The sequence below is a fragment of the Bombina bombina genome, chromosome 3 (genome assembly GCF_027579735.1).
Source record: "Bombina bombina isolate aBomBom1 chromosome 3, aBomBom1.pri, whole genome shotgun sequence".
Lineage (NCBI taxonomy): Eukaryota > Metazoa > Chordata > Amphibia > Anura > Bombinatoridae > Bombina > Bombina bombina.
The window spans coordinates 758,613,489-758,638,078 of NC_069501.1; the positions used below are offsets into that span (position 1 = coordinate 758,613,489).

A 24,590-nucleotide genomic window follows, 5' to 3' on the forward strand; every position below is an offset into this window, starting at 1 on the left:
TAAATTTTTTAACCTCTCCCTTCTCTCGAAAAAATTTTCTTGCACCATCCTGTTCAACAATTATACTGGCTGGATATACCATCCACGCATTGTAGCCTTTATCAATAAGTTGCGAGCAGAATGGTGCCATTATCTTTCTTTTTAGAGAGGTTTCTGCCGAGTAATCTTGAAATAATAAAATTTTATTATTTCCAAACATAAGTGGTTCGGTTCTTTTTTTAAATAATCTAAGAAATTAAACTTTATCTTGATAGTTCAAGATTCTGAAAATACACATTCTGTTTGAATGAAATCCCTCAGACTGGGTTTTTTTTATGAAACAAAAAAAGAAAGGGCGCCTCCTAGTGTAGCCAGTATATATAAGGATAAATAGAATGAGATATAGATTTTGTACTCACATGTAGTGAAGGCAAAGATAATGCCTAGATAAGCAGTCTGGAAACTTATCAGTGTCCCAGTTGACTGTGCATTAGAATGCTAGGGCAGCTCCTCTTAGTAGATTTCCAAAATTATCTGAAAAGTAAAAAGATATACAGAGGGCGACTCCTAGTGTGGAATTAGTAAGCAGAGTGTGAACCCACCAGCTTAACCCTTCAGAGATATACTCACAAAGTATAGAGCACACTGTAGTGCTAATGAAGCAAGCTGGGTATATTAAAAGTGGCCCAGCGCACATACCACTCTGGTGAAAGATGGTCCAATGTATTCAAAATGTTCAGATAAAAAATCCAGGAGACTCCAGATATATATAAAAAACACTTTATATAAAGATATAACAGTGTACAATAAAAATCAGTAGAATTCGCTACGCGTTTCTCAGAGCTACCACTCTGTTTCCTCAGGCAAGTTATACTGATCTAGAACTGAAGTCTCCTATTTATACATACTCAAATAAATTAAAACATTGGTCACACCCAATCTACCAATTACTTATGCAAATGTTGCTATGGTGACCTTCACAATACAAACTGACTTTTCTTGATACCAGTATGTGAATATATAACCCATTGTATGCATGTACTTTAACATATACAGCTAGTATCAAAACAAGTATGTGGCAGATATTACAATATATCTCATAAACATTTCGGAAGAAAACATATATAGTATGCACACTAGTGTTTCAGCAAAAAAACAAATACAGCACTCATATAGTTGGTTCATTAGATTTTCAGCAATCTCTCTTTATGAAAATGAATGCACTATTTATTTATATTCTATATGGTTAATAACTTCTTTATTTCCTGAGGATTTCTTTCCTCCCCTTTGTTCATAATAGAAAGTCTAATTTATTTATTAATTAAAAGCATCAGCTCGTTTGTTTGTATCATATATAAAGCTGTCAGCTTGTGGGTGTGTGTCATTAGCCTATCTCACACTTCCATATGTGTGGGTAATGGCTAGTGGGCGTGTATCATTTATCGCCGGTCTTTAAATACAATTCCTCAACTTTCTTCCTAATGTATTCTTACCCCTTTTGACATGATCTCCTACAATAAACTGTTTAAATGTTATCTGAATTGTTGTATTGTGCATATCGTAAGCTGATTTTATGAAGGGCTATGTCTATTTGTTTAAAGCTCCCTCTCTGATTTCACAATGTCCAATGTGTAGGTGATAATCCGTGGGCATGTAGCATAAACCAATCGCGCATCACTATGTGTGTGAATCACAGCTTATAGGCGTGTGTTTTCTATCGTTAAAAAAATAGATAAATAAACTATTGTCTATTTGTTTAGGCTCTCTCTCTGATTTTACAATGTCAAATATGTGGGGGGTGGTTCGTGGGCGTGTAGCGTGAACCAATCACGCATCACTATGTGTGTGAGTCACAGCTTGTAGGCGTGTGTTTTCTAACGCCCAAATGTGAAAAAATAAATGATACATATACCATCTCAACTCTGTTGAGAAATCCAATTCCCGATTCTTCACTACAACTCCTCAAACTGACATAAGCTGCCTACCATAATCAGTTGTGGTATTTAGTGGTTGCACGTCTAAGATTTCACATGTCCGCAACTCATAAATGAAATGTATTATTATTTTTTTGGGGTATGAACTGCTTTGCTATTATGATGTATTTATATATAACCCTATGGCTATGTTCGAGATAGCATCAGCCAATTTGTGTAGCCCTATGGTGTTACTGCTCTGTGAAAGCATATCCTATCCTCACAGTATTCGTCAATTTTTACTGAATCATAACATTCAAAATAATGCCAGTCTCGTAATCATTGCGCTTCAATCGAATAGATGCATATACTAATATATTTTTATATATTGGTAACCTGTAAATGTATATAAATAAAAACTTTATATATATAAAAAAATATGAATTATAGTCTTCCATTTTTTGTGTGTGCTTTCTGTGCCCTAGTGAATTAATAAATTGTTCTATATGAAAAGACATTTGAAAAAACATATAGAGGAAAATTATGGTTACTATATGCTATAGATAGTGATGATTAGTGAATTCTATGTGTGACTAGTGTTAAGTACTCTAACTATATCTTTTTTTATGTAAATGAATATATATAAAAATAGATGTGCTATTATAAAAACATATGTGACTAGAGTGATAATATATAAATAATATAACTATAATAATATTATGTGTATGACCATGAATATATCAATTCCTATGTGACTTATATGATTATATGTGTATAGTGTGACAATGTTAAGTGTTTATAATTAATATAATAAATTCTCTATGTGTATGAATATAGACAAAGTGTATGTTTATAGTATTCTAAATATGCATATCTCCATTAATGTGATTAAATGTGTTTTATAGTGATATGATGCTTGAATGATTGTAAGATGGATAGTAAATACTGAATATATTTTCAAGATGAAACATTACTGGTATATTAAGATATTTACTGGGTGGTGACCTCAGGTGATCTATACTTACATTCCTTCTGAATAATATATATCAATATCAATGAGGATATGATCAATTATATACACATTAATATTAAGTACACTACTAATGTGAGAGAACAGATATAAAGCTTGTATAACAGAACCCTTAAATTAAAAGATAGAATGAACTGAATGTTTGTACTCGATTGATCTAAAAGGCTGCTGTATCAATTACTTCATTGAGGCCTTCTGGATGTAAAGATGAAAATCTATAGATCCAGAAGGTCTCCCTTTGACGAAGTTTAATCATTCTATTTTGGGAATTACTAGCAGTCACTACCTCAAGTGGGGTTATCTTCATAAGGCATTTGTTAGTGCCATGTGATGCTGTATGATGTCTAGAAGTACTGTATTTATCTAATCCTTTCACAATCTTTACATCCAGAAGGCCTCAATGAAGTAATTGATACAGCAGCCTTTTAGATCAATCGAGTACAAACATTCAGTTCATTCTATCTTTTAATTTAAGGGTTCTGTTATACAAGCTTTATATCTGTTCTCTCACATTAGTAGTGTACTTAATATTAATGTGTATATAATTGATCATATCCTCATTGATATTGATATATATTATTCAGAAGGAATGTAAGTATAGATCACCTGAGGTCACCACCCAGTAAATATCTTAATATACCAGTAATGTTTCATCTTGAAAATATATTCAGTATTTACTATCCATCTTACAATCATTCAAGCATCATATCACTATAAAACACATTTAATCACATTAATGGAGATATGCATATTTAGAATACTATAAACATACACTTTGTCTATATTCATACACATAGAGAATTTATTATATTAATTATAAACACTTAACATTGTCACACTATACACATATAATCATATAAGTCACATAGGAATTGATATATTCATGGTCATACACATAATATTATTATAGTTATATTATTTATATATTATCACTCTAGTCACATATGTTTTTATAATAGCACATCTATTTTTATATATATTCATTTACATAAAAAAAGATATAGTTAGAGTACTTAACACTAGTCACACATAGAATTCACTAATCATCACTATCTATAGCATATAGTAACCATAATTTTCCTCTATATGTTTTTTCAAATGTCTTTTCATATAGAACAATTTATTAATTCACTAGGGCACAGAAAGCACACACAAAAAATGGAAGACTATAATTCATATTTTTTTATATATATAAAGTTTTTATTTATATACATTTACAGGTTACCAATATATAAAAATATATTAGTATATGCATCTATTCGATTGAAGCGCAATGATTACGAGACTGGCATTATTTTGAATGTTATGATTCAGTAAAAATTGACGAATACTGTGAGGATAGGATATGCTTTCACAGAGCAGTAACACCATAGGGCTACACAAATTGGCTGATGCTATCTCGAACATAGCCATAGGGTTATATATAAATACATCATAATAGCAAAGCAGTTCATACCCCAAAAAAATAATAATACATTTCATTTATGAGTTGCGGACATGTGAAATCTTAGACGTGCAACCACTAAATACCACAACTGATTATGGTAGGCAGCTTATGTCAGTTTGAGGAGTTGTAGTGAAGAATCGGGAATTGGATTTCTCAACAGAGTTGAGATGGTATATGTATCATTTATTTTTTCACATTTGGGCGTTAGAAAACACACGCCTACAAGCTGTGACTCACACACATAGTGATGCGTGATTGGTTCACGCTACACGCCCACGAACCACCCCCCACATATTTGACATTGTAAAATCAGAGAGAGAGCCTAAACAAATAGACAATAGTTTATTTATCTATTTTTTTAACGATAGAAAACACACGCCTATAAGCTGTGATTCACACACATAGTGATGCGCGATTGGTTTATGCTACATGCCCACGGATTATCACCTACACATTGGACATTGTGAAATCAGAGAGGGAGCTTTAAACAAATAGACATAGCCCTTCATAAAATCAGCTTACGATATGCACAATACAACAATTCAGATAACATTTAAACAGTTTATTGTAGGAGATCATGTCAAAAGGGGTAAGAATACATTAGGAAGAAAGTTGAGGAATTGTATTTAAAGACCGGCGATAAATGATACACGCCCACTAGCCATTACCCACACATATGGAAGTGTGAGATAGGCTAATGACACACACCCACAAGCTGACAGCTTTATATATGATACAAACAAACGAGCTGATGCTTTTAATTAATAAATAAATTAGACTTTCTATTATGAACAAAGGGGAGGAAAGAAATCCTCAGGAAATAAAGAAGTTATTAACCATATAGAATATAAATAAATAGTGCATTCATTTTCATAAAGAGAGATTGCTGAAAATCTAATGAACCAACTATATGAGTGCTGTATTTGTTTTTTTGCTGAAACACTAGTGTGCATACTATATATGTTTTCTTCCGAAATGTTTATGAGATATATTGTAATATCTGCCACATACTTGTTTTGATACTAGCTGTATATGTTAAAGTACATGCATACAATGGGTTATATATTCACATACTGGTATCAAGAAAAGTCAGTTTGTATTGTGAAGGTCACCATAGCAACATTTGCATAAGTAATTGGTAGATTGGGTGTGACCAATGTTTTAATTTATTTGAGTATGTATAAATAGGAGACTTCAGTTCTAGATCAGTATAACTTGCCTGAGGAAACAGAGTGGTAGCTCTGAGAAACGCGTAGCGAATTCTACTGATTTTTATTGTACACTGTTATATCTTTATATAAAGTGTTTTTTATATATATCTGGAGTCTCCTGGATTTTTTATCTGAACATTTTGAATACATTGGACCATCTTTCACCAGAGTGGTATGTGCGCTGGGCCACTTTTAATATACCCAGCTTGCTTCATTAGCACTACAGTGTGCTCTATACTTTGTGAGTATATCTCTGAAGGGTTAAGCTGGTGGGTTCACACTCTGCTTACTAATTCCACACTAGGAGTCGCCCTCTGTATATCTTTTTACTTTTCAGATAATTATGGGTTTTTTTTATGCCTGTTCTATGGGCTCTTTCTATAACAATGGGAAGCCTCTGTTGTGGAATACCTAGAGCCTGAGGCAGAGTAAAAGATGTAAACTGATATAAATCTTGAAATTCTGGAATCTCAGGTAAACCAATAATTCGAATATTATTGCGTCTGGAACGATCTTCCAGGTCGTCCAGACGCGATTGTAAATTAGTAATTTTGGAGCTCTGTTTGGATATAATATCAGTTTGGCCATTAGCTTGATCTTCTAGCTCAGACACTCTGTTCTCCATCTCTAACATTCTATTAGAAAATTGTTTCACTTCTATGGATAGATTAGAAATTACTGATGAAATTGTGCCTAACTCGGCCTTTATTATTTCAAATTGTGGAGTGAATAAGTCAGTTAAATGAGAAATTAGCATCTGCGTGTCATTTATATTAGAAAGTGTCTCGCTAGAGCTATTTAAACTAGGGTCGCCCTGTCTAGTTTTTTTGTCTTTGGCTTTAGCCGGCATCCTAGGCGAAGATGCTTTGGCTTGGGTTACAAATTTTTCCATAAAAGGAGAGAGAGAGAAAAAGAGGGGAAAAGAGAAGAAGGGGAAAGAAAAAAAAAAAAAAAAAAAGGGGGAGTGTAAGTGAGAAAGTGAAAATTAACTACTTTCTATTGTGAAAAGTGAAGATATCGTGAAAAAAGAGCACACAAACAGAAAAAAAAAAAAAGGGGGGGAGGGGGGTGTATGTGAAAAAGTGAGAATTGACTACTTCCTATTGTGAGGAGTGAAAGTATCGTGAAAAAAAAGAGAGAAAAAAAAAAAAAATAAGAAAAGAAAAACCCCCCGCAAAGACCCCCCAAAAAAAACTCCAAGTGGGTTACCACCAAGGGTAGTGATATATAAGAAAAAGAAGAAGAAAGCTAACTACAACTTTCGTTAACTTTAAAAAACACAATTAGTGACGTGTATTATAAGACATGTGATATTTCCCAAAGGGGAACAAAAATTCGTGTGTGTGAAAAATTTTTTTTTTTTCTTTTCTCTCCTCTTTTTTTATATGTATATGGGTATATACCTAAGTATATGAATGTGGTTAGAGAAGGGAGAAAAAAAAAAAAAAAAAAACCTTTTCCCAAGACAACAATTCTTCACCTAATACAGTTTAGCTTGACAAAATCTTAGATACTTAATTTTAACAGCTATATAGTAAATTTTGGTAGTAAGCTGTATAAGAGATTTCAGTGCTAGGGTATATCGCCAGCCCTAATTTAAACACCTTCTTTATGAAAAGACATTTCAAAGCTATAACCTTGATTTTAACAAAAAATCTTCCCTTTTCTGTTCAATTTCCACCTGATCCCTTACTCGCTTAATAAAGAGGTTTATTATAATGTACAGTCGAGAAAAATAACCTTTTTCTTTTCCTTCTTCCCTCCCTCTCCCTCTCTCCCGTTCCCCCTCCCTCTTCTTTTATATAAACCAGGAACAATAAGCAATAAACCAGAAGGAAGAGTAGGGAGGAAAAAAAAAACACAAAAAAACCACAATAAACGTCTTTTTAAAGAATTGATTCCTCAGTAAGTCCTTCTACAAAGATGACTTTTTACATTTCCAAATGGTTAAAGTTGCCTTGATATTTTGACAAAGAGACACTGTAAAGCACTAATCTAAATAGAGTGATCTTTATATGAATGTAGAGTACTGTCTTTTCTTGACAAATGTCCTGGTAGTCTCTTGACAACTTAAATCCAGAAGTATCCAAGTAGCCTCACTTAAAATTTAAATGGCAATACAGGATAATAAGGAAACAAAAACAACAGTACCTTGGCTTCACCGGTCACTTCGAGAACGGTAGTAGTAAAAAATCTGACAAGAGCCTGGCTAGTCGTTTTCCAATTCCTTCCACAATTACCAGAGAGGAGAGATCCCCTTAACGTCAGCAGCGGAGATTGGGAGAATAAAGAGGCACAAGTTCTTGTGTTTGTTTTTATTCAAGCGAAAGTAATACTTTGAATCTGTTTCAAGGCAGCAAGACAACAAACTCTTATCCAAACGGCAACTGTGAGTGCACTACAGAACACCAAAACAGAATAGATGCACTGAGGTTTCACGCTTGCTTGCTTCTCTCTTATCCCCTTCAGACCGGATTATGTCTGCTGGAGTCTGGCTACCCGTTCTCTTATCCACATAAACAGGCTCCTATGATGCTCCACAAATCTGCACGAATCTGTGCTTGCTCCGTCCGTTCTCCAGAGCGTAAAGACCCAGCCTTTACACACCTCTACTTTCTTATTGGGTAAAAGAAAGGAGGCTCGACCTTGACACTGATGCCGGACTGGCCCGCGTACTTCAACTGCTGCAAACCTGTTTATCAAGTGCCGGGTGCTGTGTTCCTGTGTAACCCTGGGATATTTCTGGCCATACGAATTGCCCTAGGAGGCACATCTACCCCACAACGGGCATACTCCTTCCTCTTGGCTTACCTTCATCCTGGGCCACCAAGCTGCTCCTCGCACACTGCAGCACCACAAAACACCTGTACACCTGTACACCTCACCGGCTACCTGTTACTGCCGCCTGGGTCTCCACTTTGTACAAGGTAAGTAGCAAGTCCAGGTATAGATAATGAAAAAATCCTTAACAGAGTAGTGAAATTGTGGCTCTGACCACGAGCCGAAAATAAGGTCACTGGAGGGTTTTTCCTGCCGGAGCCCGTTTGAATCTGCCCTGCTCCCTAGGGTGCTTGACCGCACCAACAGCGGGAGATTGGCCACTAGGAAGAGATGTATAGGGCTGTCTGTGCACCGTGCTCGAGACACCACGCCGAGTTCAGCGTGCTACAACAAACAGCACCTCCCACCGGAAAAGCCTCCTGTCGACACCGCCCTTAATCTCTTTAACCAGCAAACCTCACCAGAGCATGCAATTTTTAAGCAACTTTCTAATTTACTCCTATTATCAAGTTTTATTCATTCTCTTGGTATCTTTATTTGAAAATGCATGAATGTAAGCTTAGGAGCAGGCCCATTTTTTGTTCAGCAACCTAGGTAGTGCTTGCTGATTAGTGGCTACATTTCCCAGTACCACAGCTAATCAAGACATTTGCTGTGGTACTGGGAAGGGATTGACTAATGTCTTTGCACAATTTCTTAACAAACTTTGCCCATATTTTTTCTTTCTGAGCGAATGTCAGACATTTCTGCAAACTAACGCTAGCTTTCCCAGTATCACATGGATTATTCCAATTTTCATATAATAAAGGGACATGGACGTAAAAATTATACTAACCTGAGTAAGACAGAGCCTATAACATATAAAAAAATCTATCAAATTATAGAGCATGCATGTACCTTGTAAAAATATATGTGTAAGATTGTTAGAAACAGTACAGTGCTACCATATAGTGCTCACAGGCATGGTCCTGAGCCTATTTAGATATGCTCTAATAGAAAAAAGCTACATTTAAACAAAGGATAATAAAATAAATATGTAAATCTGATAACAGAGGTAAACTATTAACAGCCATACTTGTAGGGACCATATAAGCCATCTAGGCTAATCTGAGACTATATGGAGAAGCTGACCGGAGCATCAGGTGTGTGCATGCTACCATTAGGGTTGCCAGCTGTTCTTTACAAGAACACTGGACAACCTGTAAGGGGTATTCAGACCTGAATGTATCTCAATGTTAAAACCCTTTGCCTGACTTTTTTTCCTAACACCTGAGATCTCATATCTTTGAGCCCTTATAACTTTTTAACCTGAGCTTTTTAACCTCGCGTTTACTTTCAACCTGTAATAAGAGCGCTACATTTGATGCCCACAAACAGCCACGATAAACCCAATATCGCTTGCACGCCACTCGGAATCTGGCCCATAATAAGGAAGAGATAACAGAGACAAGAAGATATAAAACCTAAAGACTCTTATGAAAATGTTTGCATATATTCTATAAAAAAAATACCTTATTTCATAAATGTAAAATGTTTTGAGCATGAGAAGTGCATCTAGAAAATAAACAAGATACCAGTTATTTAATATCTTTTTTTTTTCAAGTAAAAGACTGTGATCTGAGATTTGTACTCATTACTTTTTTTTTTCTTTCCATTTCAATCTACAGTCAATTTTCAGAGCAGGTACAAACTATTTTAATAGAATATACTGTTCAATGTCAAATTTGTCTTTGCTTCAATGGCAGATAAGCAAATTGGATGCAGAAAGGTTGTTTTTCACAGTTCAATGTCAATTTCAATTTATTTTCATATGCACAAGAAAAAAAGTGCAGAATAGTAAGTATTTCTTTGATTCAGCGCAAGTCTTTAGAAAGGCTGTTATTCCGTTTTATAGAAGTAATGAATTCTGGATGGAGATATTTTTTCTATTTTGTGCAATTCACTTTAACTTAATCGGGAGTAGCAGTTCAATTTTCTCTTAAATATTAATTTCATCGGTTAACAAAATATGAAACACTGTTTTGAATATAATTAAAAACAAATAAATCAAAGCTGATGTTTTTTTCTTTTTTAAATTGAGTGTTTGAGTTTCTTTACAAAATAAGGGCTAGATAACAATTGACGCGCTAACTGTAGTGCACAAGCAATATAGGGTATTTTGCAGATCTTTGTGCGCAATAGAAATAGCTCCTGTATTATTAGTTGAAAGTACAAGCGTTCACTTGAGCCTTCGTCTAGCGATGTTAGCACACGAGCAGGAGTGCTAAATAGCGCTCCACTCATAATTTAACCAAAAAGCAGTAGCTTTTATATATCACATCATTATTGAAAAGATATATTACAGAGTGTTATTTTTTTTCTATATTTCAAATGAGATATTCCTGTGCTGAATGAATTGTTGAAAGTGTGAGTTGTCCCTATGAGCCAGTAAGCAGCTGAATTTAGTTGAACACAACCATGCACAAAATGTTTAGTTATGCATAATGAAATAACTTTGTAATATATTTTCAATATTTATTTGGCCATTTTCATGTAATTTAGCTCTGAAACTTGAGCAGTTTCTAATTCTCAGAACTTTAAATGTACCCTGCTGAGTTATCAAGGCTAACTCTGCTACATATATGTACCTAGTTGGCTTTACCAAATAACAACTGCAAAACCATTTACTTTATACTAACTTTATGACCATGGTTGGCCTTGTTGTCTGCAAACTAAAGCCCCTATTGGCTCTTCCAAATAAAGTAAATGATGGGCGGAGTTTGTCTATCAAAAATAATTGCAGTAAAAAGGATGTTAATTTGTTTTAAAACTGTTAATGCTCACCTATTTAGTTATCCTATAGCAGCACAACAGAAATGTCTTGTAATTAAAAGGTGTTAACTGTCCCTTTAATACTAAACCGTAGAGATGCAGGAGATTATATACTGCGTGTAGTAGATTAACTTGCACATCAGTAATGCCTTTGTCAGTCCTCAGTATATATTGCCCTTCATTTCCAATGCAAAGGAAATAACTTTACCCACTCTTGGGTGTTAGCAAGCAGATCAAGAATTTCAGTAACACAGAAAATACACACAGCTGCTCTATTATTTGTTAACAATTTATCAAGTAACCTGTTGTGACCTTTTAATAGAAAGCGTAATACGCCCTCCAGCATGGTTTTGCTATTTTGTAAATGTCAGTGTATTTTCTAACCTGTGCTTACTACTAATCTCTTAAAGCAGAGACAAAATATAATTACACAGTAATGTTTTTTTCTTCATAGCTATCACAATCAAAGAGTTTTATTTAATCAGGCTTTTTATCCTGTTTTGCAGATATTCATCATATCTCGTTTTCACAAATTCTTATGGGTCTTTGTTCACTTGCTGCTGCTGATTTAATAATAGGCTTTTGTTAAAAGTAGATATTACAATTTCAGGTGGAAAAATGATAAAATCAGATATCCTAGAACAATAAAAACACTTCTGATTGGCAATTGTTAAGCTTTCTTAGAAAGAACAATTAATTGGGACATTCTAAATACAATTCATTCACACTATATAGTATAAATACATTGTTAACGAAACCCATCAAATCTGCCCATATTTCTTAACAAGTGTAATTAAAAAATTAATAGCCTAATACCTATTTTAGACATTGTAAAAATCCCAATTCCCTTGCAGTATTTGGCCCACATCTATTGGAGATCTAATTCATGAATCAATACCCTTTTTGTAAAGAAGTGTTAAGGAATATTAGTCCTAAACCTTCTGCACCCTCCAACCTGAGATCTTGAGATTATGTCCCAAAGTTCTGTTTAGGCAGAAGTAGGTGGAATGCAAAGCGACGCATTAAAGGGACATGAAACCCAAATTTTTTTCTTTCATGATTTAGAAAAAGCATACAATTATAAACAACTTTCTAATTTACTTCTATTTTCTATTTTGCTTCATTCTCTTGATATTCTTTGCTGAAAAGCATATCTAGATATGCTTAGTAGCTGCTGATTGGGAGCTGCACATAGATGCCTCCTGTGATTGGTTCACTGTGTGCATTGCTATTTCTTCAATAAAGTATATCTAAAGAATGAAGCAAATTAGATAATAGAAGTAAATTGGAATGTTGTTTAAAATTGTATTCTCTACCTTAATCATGAAAGAAAATGTTTGGGTTTAGTGTCCCTTTAAGGTACATTAAAGCAACTTATTTGTGTTTAATCTAAAATAGAGTATGCTAAACTGTTTTACTGTTGTTTTATTCTTTTTTTTAACTATACCCATTTTTTACATATATATTCATGGGGTCTATAACTGCTATTTCATATTCAAGCTCATAGTTTTTAATCTAAAGGTCCCCGTTTAATGGAGTAATTTCATTACTTTTTAAGGGCTTATGCCAAACAAGTTTGACTATTATTACAAACATAGGATGTTCAAGCTTTTCAAATATGGGCCGCAAAGGAATAAAAAGTTTAGTTTTGTTAATACCTGAAACAAAAATGGATTCTTCTTTTTAACAAGCTATAATTCTTGACACAACTCTACAAAAACGCACACTGGATCAAGTGAGAGGGAGATGAATCAGTTGCACAGTAGAGAAGCACATTCTTACATATCTTCAGCTGTCAGCTGCATAGATTAATTTCAGCTTTGTTTTTTATTCCATTTCTGTCATTCCAATCAACTAGAAGTATGACTGAATGCTGTAAACAATATGCATGCAACAGAATCAGAACATCTGAGTTTTATACATCTGTGCCAAGTAACGGTAATAACTATTACGACATACATTTTATGGGCATTTTTCACAGAAACAAAACATATACAAACTATATGAAATGGTTACATGGAGGTTAATTAAATAATCACTGATGTCAGCTACCGGTTGTGTTTGTTATTATTAAAATGTAATAACCAATATTCAAAGAGATGCATAATTTTGATAATAACAAACGAAGAGATGCTTATTGTTCTGTGACTATTTTTAATTATCTTTTAAATTAACACACTAAATTGCAACAGCAATGAGCTTTCAGAATATCATATTTTTATTGTATGCAATTGTCATTGGAAGTTCACCACACAGGGTATACATGTCCAGAACATAAACGCTGGCTGTTTTTAACAGTTAAACAATTATGGTCATAGCTTATCTGCATGGAGCCAATCGGCTATCTACCTCTCTGTGTGCTCACTGTTACCTTGAATCAATCAGAAAGGCTCTAACATGTTTTATTAAATTTTTTTCTTTTGTAAATTTTTCTTTTTTTATTACAATTTTTATGCAGATCTTCTGCACTAGAAGTGGAAGCAGCTGGTATTTACCCAACTGGAATCTTCTGCAGCTCCTGGTGCCTTTGCTAGGAGTCACCAATGATCAAATTAGCTGCATCACTGATGATATCATCACGGTTTCCTGTTTCACCAGAAGATTGATATGAGATAATTCTACAGGGCAGTGCAATAACTCTAATAAAGCAAAGGTGTAGTGCAGGGATAGAAAATGACCTCTGAACAAGTAAGGATAGGTTTAACATTTTTTAATGGAGAAACTGCGGTTTGTGATAGATTTTTTTTAAAGACATTGCACTTGAAAATGTAAGGGGAAACTTTTGTGAACAAGTAGTCATGGTTCTAGTACTGACAACTTTTGAAATAAACATTTAAAAAAAAAAAATATATATATATATATATATATATATATATTGCAAATATGCTTGTAATGGTATTTGAAATGTCATGCTTACTTACTTAAAGTGATGGTAAACTCTCCCCTTTTTAAAATCAGACCCCGAATGTGATATTTTAATTCATAAGTTGTAATGAAGTTGCGCTATAACTTACTTTTTAATGTATATATAAAATTCGAATACCTCACGCTGTCCTGCCTATTTCAAAAGTAAATTTTTCTGTGAACTAAAGGTTAGAATTGTTCTCCAATCAGGGCTCTAGCTACAACAAAAAGTGACATATGGGGAGAGCGCTAATTGGACAATTCAAACCTTTAGCTCACAGAAAAATTGACCTTTAAAGTTGGAGGTGGAGCACGGGGTATTTGGAGTGCATATCTATATTAAAAAACTAAGTTTTAGCGCAACTTCATTGAAATGATAAATAAAACTCCATCTAAAATATCACTTACAGTCCAGATCTGATTTTAAAAAGGGGAGCGTTTGCTATCACGTATAATGTCCCTTAAAATTTGTACTGCTTTGTGAAGAAAATGTGTTAGACTGCACCTTTATAGACAATTTTAGAATAAGAAGAGATTGTTTACCTGTAAGTGAAAGAGTTAAATGCACATGGTATTATTTTGTTATCATGTATAGGAAAAACAGGATATGCTGGACTTCCACTTTTTTATTTTGTTTTGTAATTCCCTTCCACACCCTCTTTTTATGTTTTGTACCCATTCCTTGTTGGTTATTCTTTAGTTAAAAAACAAAACAAAAAACTTTTTAAATAAAAAAAATGCAAATACCAAGAAGCAGATGATTGTATAGAACCTGGTTTCTCAACAGCCGGGCCGTGGCCCAGTACCGGGCCGTGATAGCCCTGCTGGTGGGCCCCGGCCTGTCATGCCCCCATTGCACACTCTTACCCCACTGCACACCAAGGGCAGACTGATACCAATCAAGGTCCCAGGAACACTGTCTCACACTGACCAAAATGTATTACATTTTATGCAAATGAACATGGTAGCCTCCCTGCCCTGCCCCCAACAGGCCCCTCAACCTCCAGAGCCAGGACCCCCAACATTAAGGTCCAGAGAAAGTGTACCCAACCTCCAGGGCCAGACCCCACACTCCATGGCCCTCACAGCGACAGACCCCCGCCAGGACCCCTTTAAACCACACTTTTTTTGCTTAGTTACTGATAGGGCAACTGAAAACTCCAGCTTCAGGAATGCACCAGGATCCGTGGAGATGCCATTTGTGGGCCCCCTTACTTGCTGGTCCCTCGGCCCAGGTCCTATTTGCCTGGCTGATCAGCCCACCTCTGCTGCTCACTATATATATATATATACTACCGGGCCCTGGACATGTCTAGTTAAAATTTACCGGGCCTTGAGGTCACTTTGGTTGAGAACCTCTGGTATAGAACACTGTACTGCTCATTTGGCTGATAGGGACAACTCCCACATAAAAAGGTTGGCAAGAACATCCTTTGTTGATAGAGCAGCAATGAACTACTGGGAGCTAGTTGAACATAACTGGTAAACCAATGAAAAGAGGCATTTATGTGCAGCCACCAATCAGAAACTAGCTCAAAGTGCGGCTCCTTGGCCTACCTTGGAATGCTTTTCAACTAAGAATACCAACAGAATGAAGCAAATTAAGCAATAGAAGTATACTGTATGCTTCAATTGATTTCACAACCATTGTACAAAGTTCACAGCCATCCTGCATTTTGCAGGCATGCCATGGTTTGGGAACTCAGTTCTAATCTAGCAAAATGACAAAAAAGGGAAGAGGTAATGTTTGCCCTCTGTCTGTAAACTTATAAGGACTGCACAGAAATATTACAATAGTTAAACCTCCTATTACATTCCAGTTTTAATCCATTTAACTTTTATCATTTAACCATTGCAAATTGTAGACTAAGTAGCCCCTTGACTATAATAAATATACCTTGCAATGCCACCTTGCGAAAGTTGTATGGAAATTAATCCCAAATTTAGTACATACATTAAACAATTGCAAGCAGATGCAATACTGTCTGAAGTCTTAGCACTGAATAAGCATTAGTATAAAAATGTACCAGCAGCAACAGATTACAAAGCACACATCCGTTACAAACGGTCCAAGAAATCCTTGTTTTATGTTACCGAGCACCACCACAAAGATAATTTCTTCCTGTTTCCTAAAGTCACTTTTCACCCGTGCAGTTTGGACGGTGTAGGCGTGCTTGCGTTCATCTGATGCCAGAAAACTGACAGTGGTCAGATTTCAAGAGAGAAGTCGCAGGAAATAACTCATTGATTGAAGCACTCGGAGCAAATATTTATGTGTCTCTTAAAACCTTGATTCCCAGGGAAAGATGCCAAATGATTTTTTTTATGGCATGACAGTTAATCTTATAACAAATGAACTGCACATTGTTTTGTTTTTAGAAATGATCTTGATGACATCATAAATAGCTGGAATAACTGTGTAACTAAACTTTTTTTAGGTTCCTGGAAAAGCAGTCACAGTGAAAGGGAGGAGATTTTAGCATAATACAGTTTTCTAATTTTTTCGTAATTTGACATAAATGGGCTATTATGCTTTTTCATTAAAATCTGTTTTCACTTTTTCATCTTTGCATGTGTTTTGAATGTTTTCTTGAGAACACATCTTCTATGGGAAATTACAGCTCATATGCAATGAACAGATGTCACTGATCCCATAACAGACTGCTTTCCTGCTAATATTATACTTCATTCTACTCCATATTGTGTGATTAAGCAGCGCTTCACAAATAAAGTATTTGTTTACATACTAAAAAATATTAAAGGGAAAGTCAAGTTATTTTTCTGTTACATCTTTAAAAAAGTATTGCACAAGTATTACAAGTGTAATTTGAGCTATATGTTCAGCTTTTTGTGAAACAATAAAACAAATATTTATTAATATGTGAATTGCACAAGTGAAAAAAACTGTAACAATGGAAAAAATGCCAAGCCATTCAAAAGAGAAATAAATAGGATTTCATGGGACTGTATAAAAAAATAAAAAATTGCAAAAATCATGTGGAAAATATGTTATTTTTATTTTTTTTCTGGATGATGATTTGCAATATCACTCACATTTTCTTACTGCAAAACATTTGCAGAGTTTAGTCCGTGTGAGACAATATAAAGTCATATAAAACAGGGTTCTAAAATGCAAGCTCTATAAAGGAATGAAATTGCCATGAATATGAAAATCCCACAAATAGTGGTGGAAAGTGCTTAATTTGACTCTTCAAATGGATTGGAATAGACCCACTATTAATGCTAATTGCAGAGAGAGGTGACTACTGACTGCACTTTCACCTGAACAAACTCAATTAACTATTTCCCTAATTGAGATAAGACTTCTTTATATAAATTGGATTTGGATCCCTCAACCTAAAACATAAACCCAATGCTGTGAGGAATTTCCCATTGCTGCAATCACCTGTCTGGTAAAACAAGGTATTGCATGCAAGTGCATTCTTGGCAGCAAGACAGGAGTTAACCTATCCTTCATGAATGTGCATATGCACATAGTACTATTAGGAAAATTACATTTGATTCCTCATTGTAAAGTTCAAAAGCTCCCTTTTTAACAGAACATATTAACATCTTACAGTAAGTAAGTGACTGCCATTTCTACAACAATTTCCTGGCTTAAAAGGACTCTCCATTTAAGAAGAAAAAGAGGCATAATATTTTTTCACAAGAACATTTTGTGTGAAGTATGCTGTATGAGGATACAGTAAAGTAAATATATTAGATATGGCTTTTACTTATCGACGAGTTGGGCATAAGTTCATTAACAAGAGAAACTACTTTGTTCCAAAATGCTGTCTCATGCCTCTTTATGGTAGAGATAGAGTCTCTAAAACAACCGCAAATTTTGATTAAACACAAACAATATTTAAATAATGTGCTTCACCCCCACAATTATTAAAGATTCATTGTATGTAAAAAAAAATATATATTTTTTTTTGTTATAGACCGCAGGGGAGTGTCTTCCCCACCAATAAAGCCGTGGGTGTGGTCACTGTTGGTCAGTAAGCATTTATGTTAAAGGAACACTCAAGTCAAAATTAAACTTTCATGTTCAGATGGAGTATACAATTCTTCCCAATTTACTTCCATTAACAAAATGTGCACAGTCTTTTCATATTTACTCTTTTTGAGTCACCAGCTCCTACTGAGCATGTGCAAGAATTCACAGTATATACGTATATGCATTTGTGATTGGCTGATGGCTATCACCTGATACAGGGGGAGTGGAAATAGATATTACTTTAAATTTTGTAAAAAAAAAAAACTTATTTGAAGTTCAGACTAAGTGCTATTGCATTGTCTTTTTACCATGTATGTGTTGAGTATGAAAACCTACTGTATTTACTGGTTTAAATAAATAGGTGTATATTTCATGCTACTTTCAAAACTAAATTTTAAGAGCTATAACATAACATTTTTTCATGCAAAAAATGTTAACATTTCATTTCATGCTGTACACTATTAATATGAACATTATGGGCTAGATTTATCAAGCCCCTGCGGCAGCAAGTTCTCACAAGAACTTGCTCGCCGCGATTTATCAAGCAGCGGTCACCAGACCGCTGCTTCCCTAACATCTTCGACACCTCTATTGTGGCGAAATTAAATCTCCTCGGTCGAGTCCGACCGAGGAGATTGACAGATCCTGCCAGCGCGTGATTGGCTGTGCGCGGGCAGGGGGCGGGATTGCACGCGAGCGCAAAATTGCGCTCGTGTGCAATGTTAATTACCTGCGGGTAATTTTGCCCCGCCACAGGCGAGCTGAGGCGTACAGGGGCGCGTATAGCGTTGATAAATCTAGCCCTATTGATGCTATATCGATCTAGAGATTCAATGGTTCTCAAAAATATCCACGAAAAGAGTCAATTCCCAATGTTAACATGAAACATAATTATTTAGTGCTAATTATCACAGGATCACACTTTTACTAATGGCTTCAGCTACAAAAATAGATGATATATTTCTTTGCCTTTTAGTGAATGTCTTTCAGATAATATATTGTCTTTAAGATATATTTCAGGTAACTCTCCACACAGAATGAATAAGATCAGTACCTTAGGGGAATATGAAGTAAAATAATTTCCCAGACATTTGAATTTTTCCCTTCTCTGTGATTTTATGATTGTAGGTATCATATATAAAATATGATATTGAGCTAAAGAGCAAAGGAATAATAGTAAGGCAGTGCAAAGTGCAAATAAATGAAATATAACTATAAAATATAAATAGGAGATGCATGTTTGCACATTTTGCTCTTTAGTAATATTTTCAGTAAAATCGGTACAGGCAAATGAAGTTTAACTAAAGTAAATAATCTGCATTTACATCAGGTAAGAATTACAAAATATTTTAAAAACCAGGGTAGTGTTTATTGCCGCTTTTAGCGAGAGCTGCACTATTACAGACTAAAAGACCCCTTAAAGGACATAAAACCCCCAAAAAATAATTTCGGGATACAGATAGCGCATACAATTTTAAACTACTTTCCATTTTATTTCTTTAATCAAATTTTCTTCATTTTCTGGTTATCCTTTGTTGAAAAGGCAGGAAGGCAAGTTCAGGAGCGTGCACGTGTCTGCAACACTATATGGCAGCAGTTTTGCAACAATGTTATACATTAGCAAGAGCACTAGATGGCAGCACTATTTCCTGTCATGTAGGGCTCCAGACTTGTGCACTCTACCTATCTAGATATGTCTTCAACAAAGAATAATATGAGATTGACGCAAATTTAATAATAGAAGTAAATTGGAAACTTTTTTAAAATTATAAGTTCTGCTTGAATCCGGAAAGAAATTTTTTGGGTTTCATGTCCCTTTAAGGGTGGGTGTCTCGTTAAGTGGTTAAAAAAAATACACAAAACCCACTTTTTTGATATTGATATATATTTTCAAATTTACTTCATTCTCTTGATATCCTTTCTTGAAAAGCAGGTAGGTAGGTTCAGGAGTGTGTGTAGTATTTTATGGCAACATTTTTTTGCAAAAATATTTTTAACAATGTTGCACATTTGCAGGTGCACTAGATTGTAGCAGTGTTTGTTGCCATCTACTGCTAAAGACACGTGAATGCTAACTATCTAGGTATGCTCTTCAACAAAGAATACAATGAGAATTAAGCAAATTAAATTATAAACGCTCTAAAATTGTATGTTATGTTTCAATTGAGAAAGAAAATGCTTGGGTTTCACATCCTTCTAACTGACAAAACAAGGCAACAAAACAGAACACCAGACATGATTTATTACTGATTTCTTTTTAGATATTGTTGATCTAATCAACGGATGTTAAAAAAGTTATAAAATAGAGCTAATGAGTTTAAGAGATGTTTGCTGTGACACTTTCTAAAATGTTCAGGTCTTGCCACATTAAATAAATAAAGTGGGGGGGGCGGAGCCAACTGTGGAAGGGAGCAGTCGCACATTGAAGGAGCTCCTCTGTTAAATAATCTAATTATGTCCTGTTTTACTCGAAGTTATCTCAAGGGGCTTGCAAAAGGGAGTACAGGTATACACCAAAAGTAACCTGGATTTGGCACCTAAATTGAGGTAGACATTGAAAGCACATATTACACACCCCAATTTGCGACGCCAAGGATGTACCTAACATGCCTAAATGCTATTTCTGTGAGTACCCTTGACCCCACTTCCATTACAAGAACATAGAGTAGTGGCGATCTGATTCACCTTACAAAGACTTAGCGTGGCGACACAACGGACGGATAAGCAGATAAGCGGCTCATTAACATTACTCTAATACTCCATTTGAGTGGCGCGAGTCGCCATCTTTGCTAGAGTCTGCTCTGTATTTCACTTCCAGCACCCGCATCAACTTATACTACAGTAGCGGCACCTATACAGAGTCATCAGCACCGGTACCGAATAAGCCCTCAAGCCATGGAGCTGGAGATCTCTCTATTAAGAGCGCTATGTGATCGGCTTGACTACTACCAGGCGGGCCTAGTGAATACGATACATACAGCTATGGCATCCTCCTTCATTACGGGCCCCATCACGATTCCCCATACTAGCAGCTCTGCAGCCCTACCCGATGTTCTAGATGAGTGCGGTTGTCAATCGCCCACTACGAGATGTGAAACTTTCGCTAAGTCCGCTCTACTAAAAGAGCAGGAGCTTGATGATAATTCGCAGTATTCAGTTTCAGGAGTCACTGAAGGCCTGCAGTCCGGCAGCTGTTTAGATTCACCCACAGGCTGTAAGTTGGAGCAACAAGATGCGGGAACTTGCAGTTCTCATATACTGAATGCAGATAGCCGCAGAAGCCTTCGATCTGAGAGGGGGAGAGATAATCAGAAGTCTGCATTGGGAAACCCATATCAAAGGACAAGACTGTGTGGCGGACTGAGCAGCTACAAGCTTGATGATCCATATGAGATTGAATTGTTCAGAAAGATAGGAGTAGGCTAAGTTTACTAATAATATCGGACAGACACTCAGGGGCAGAAGTCATTTCTATTACCTTAAACTCTGTTCTCACACCCGGGACTTAGACGTTGGTATTGGGTGACAGTTTCAGTTATAATCCAAAAGCCTTTATGCATTTATTATTACCCGCTTTCTACAGGATTCTTGCAAGACACCCTGGGTGATAGACTCTTATTCTAATTGACTACTGTTACATTATATTGGCTCATAGCCTAACTCTCTTATTTTTGACTCTCACCACAATGTGGCCTTATATAGGTAAAATGTTCCACATGCAGCGTGTTTATTTCATCTCCCTAGGGCCAATTTCCCCTTGTCATTTAGAATTAACCCTGTTCAGTCCATATGTCTGCTTATTTTCCCACAGCTTTCATGGCATTCTCCAGATATGTTAATTGTTGTATTTGTACGCTATATATCTGCTGTGTCCATACATTTCTATTTTAGGTCAGCTCTTCCTCTTTACTGGGTTCAACTCACCACTTGTGCTGTATGTTATGCCTCATTTCATAATAAGGGCAGTAAGTTTATTAATTGAAGTAAGTTTGTATCTACAGACTATTTAAGCTCACGCCTAGTAGATCCTAAGGGTTCATCTCTATATGCTTATATTTCCTCATCATACTTAGGCCCCTCAGAATTTTTCACACCTACTATTCATCCCTTAGGTTACACACAACTGCTTGGAGTGTTAATGGGTTAATCCACGTATCTGTATATCTACTTGATATACTAGCCTCATGCTCTACTAACTCAGATATTCTGCCCTTCCAAAATGCTCCTAGAAGGTATAGAGTGCACCACTAATTATTACTCCTATGAACCACTACAATACAATACAACTTAAGTATTTTAGTTTATAGAGAGGTTCGCAAATACATAACTAATACTTCTGTATGCTAAATGAGATTTTCTCATATAAGTTTTCAGCTTTAATTATACATATGCATAGGGTAACACACATGTTTGTTTTCAGCTAACTTCTGTTACTGAGCATCAGGAAGGTTTGTAATACATTACCATGCTCTGACCATATTTTTGATATTATGTATGTCATTTTTTAATTTCTAGTTAACTTTAAGATATAGGTTCGCTTCCTAATGCTATCACCTTCTTATATTGTTTTACTACTCAGTTACTCCATATAGAATAATATACAATGAAGACAGTTCATTATTGTAAAGTTCTCATACTGCTCCCTGGAGATCTCACATTAGCTAGTCTGTAGTTGAAATATTGCTCCTCCTTATAAATACCTAGAAACCCCAACCACTTGACCGCAAGCTGAAAATAAGGTTTAGGAGCTCAAGCATTGCCTCAAGTTCTAGTTAAACTAGTTTGTTATTCCACCCAGCTGGCCTGGGTCCTGGCTTAATATATATATGTATATGTGTGTATATATATATATGTATGTGTATGTATATATATATGTTCCTAGAATACCTTAGCTACTAATGCTTAAATAATGTCCTCTTTTGTATATTCTGCTGGAACCCCTTTTTTGTCCATCTATGGCTTCATAGAAGCAATGTCCAGCTAAATACTAGCCCTATGGTTGAACGCATCTTTTTGATTAGGGGTGGTCCTTGTCTTCTACTATGATGCTCTGTTATAGATATTCATCTGTCTTATATGCAGGTACTACCATGATATATGATTTATTCTCTCAGTTTTCTTGCTCCCCACAGTTATTATGTATGTAGGAGTCTCCTTATGCTAGAACAGATTACACTAAGTAACTAGGAAACTCTTATATATGCTCTGGCTGAGCTTACAACACACCATATACCTCCTACTTTATCCCAGTTTCACCCCCTTAACTGTACTGTGCTTTAGGAGTCAAGTCATACTATCCCTCTGTGTAGCATAACACTATATAGCTTTTACGTTTCTGTGTTCCATTACATTTTGTGGGATAACATGGTTTTATTTTTGTTTATTCTGGAAGCCCTCATTTGTGCTATGATGGCTCACCCATGGGTCATAGACTATTATATGATCCTAAGGCCCGAACACTGCTCGGTTCATAAAATACCACATGTACAAATTGTGCTTACAGTTCTATTAATATTCCTAGCTCTTTTTTTTTTTATTTATTTTTTTTTTATTTATTTTGACGTACTTGTTCATGTGAGGGTTATGTTGATGAGGTCCATTTATAGATACTGCTTGGCCGTGTCTACTGGGAAAGCACGGTCTAGCATGTAGGTTTCTGTTCCTTATTTATAAAGGCGTCTGGGCATTGACCGCAAGGTGCTAGACATATGTGGTGCTACAATCTATAAGATAAAATAACTAATTTGGTTACCTAGTTAGACTCACTTCATTTTACTTTTCCTAGACAGATAGTTCGCATGGCACATATACATTATATCCCACTAGTATATCCATGGTTTATTTTCCCTCATTAACATATCCTGGTCTTCATATTATCCGTAGGAATGTCAGTGAGCATACATGTAATTTAGACTCTCCCTAGTATATTCCGATTCTTTAGAATGTGTTACTCCTAGATAAGCACAGGTATATATATGTATTTGGCATGCTACAGGATGGTTGGCAGCCTCTTAATATTCACAACATATTGCTATAGTTTTTCAATCCATAACATTCCCAAGCTGCATACAATCTAACTAGACACCATACTAATATTTAAGCTCCTGAAGTTAGTATTTACCTTATTGGAGATATAACACAACACCCAATTCTCTTTAGCTGATATATATACCCTTGTTTTTATGCTCATCACTTGCTACCATATAGTTTAATAGATTTGAGGTATGTCCATACATCAGGGTCTCAGATTATACCTGCCTCGGCTCCAAGTGAAACCACCTTCTTCTATTTTATCATTAGCTTATTTAGTAACTTGGAATCACACATATTTTATAGTATGCAAACTACTTCACTATTATATATCTGTCATGAGTATATTCATTTTCCATCTTGGAGTTCCCTACTTCATAAAGTTAAATTGCCCTGTAGTCCCCACCTTTATAATGTTTAGATTGGCTCCGCCCTCCCATTTCCCCTCTATTATGAGCGGCTTTGGCCCGCTGTTTCCCCC

The 24,590-nt window shown here is 35.4% G+C and overlaps 1 protein-coding gene across 2 annotated transcripts in view; it reads right to left on the reverse strand.

Moving 5' to 3' along the window:
- The window catches only part of SH3RF3 (SH3 domain containing ring finger 3), an 899,869-nt gene that overhangs the window by 550,973 nt on the left and 324,306 nt on the right, over positions 1-24,590 (reverse strand). The gene's annotated exons all lie outside the window — the stretch shown is intronic.